Below are 1,052 nucleotides of genomic sequence, written 5' to 3'. Positions count from 1 at the left end.
TTCCTCATTCGTCTGACCTGGAACATGGAGCCTTGGCTTCTAAAGCGGAACTAGGCAGGAGGTCCTACTGAATTGGGGCACTTGGCAGCCTGGGTACCAAAACCGAACGAGAGGGAGTGCCCACACTGCTCAAGCACCTCAAGATGGCGCCAGAGAGCCAGAGCTGAACGCAAGAAACCAAGTATTGGAGTGTGAGACACTGCGTGTGACACGGTGTGTGACTCGCCGAGTGTGTGGCAGGGAGCTTGTGGCACGGTGAGGGAAGTGTGACACAAGTCGTGACACTGAGCCGCTTCACGGAGTAGAGAGCCGTTTGACTCTATGAGGTGTGTTAAGTCACTGCCTGAAGCTCGTGGCAGAAGCTTTACACCGCCCAGAGGGCTGGTGATCAGGGGACCTTCGAACAGACTGACATCAGGAGCGTCATTTCATCCTCGCACTGGATTTTCATCCCAATCCTCACTGTAGACCTCCAAGATCCCATCCCCTAACCCTTTCTACAGTTCCTTTTATAATCTTACCCCTATTACAGCACCGACCGGAGGGGGAGGGACGGACATCCCCGGGGCGCAAAGAGAAGGGAGGGCCACTCCGGAGCCAGACTCCGGGGTCTGACTGGGAAAAGGGTGGGCCTGGAGGGGTAGCTCCCCTGGGAAGATGCTGGGGAAGAAAGAGCCAGAAGAGACACTTCCAGTGCCTTGACTTCCCTGGCGGCAGAGTAGGGGACAGGTGTTTGAGGCAGGACAGAGCAATTCCGAAGGGGTCCTGGATGGAGGTTTAGCTAGGATGAGTGTAAGGTGAAGAGCTGTAAAGGAAGCCTGTGCAGTCGGCCTTAGGCAAGTGGGGGGACAGCGTAAGAGAAGGGGGTGCTGGTTTGGGGGCGCGGTGGTCAGGGTCCCCTCCCAGCGGGACCAGATCGGTCCCGGCTCCACCTCCCGGCCGAAGGGGGGGCGGGAGGAGGGCGGGCAGGCCGGGAGGGAGGGGGAGGGAGGGGGCGGGCCGGCTGTGCGCTCCGCTCTCTGCTGGCTCCGCCGCCGTCGCCGCCGCCGCTG

The sequence above is a fragment of the Mus pahari genome, chromosome 15, assembly GCF_900095145.1.
Source record: "Mus pahari chromosome 15, PAHARI_EIJ_v1.1, whole genome shotgun sequence".
NCBI classification, from domain to species: domain Eukaryota; kingdom Metazoa; phylum Chordata; class Mammalia; order Rodentia; family Muridae; genus Mus; species Mus pahari.
This window is presented reverse-complemented; position numbering follows the sequence as displayed.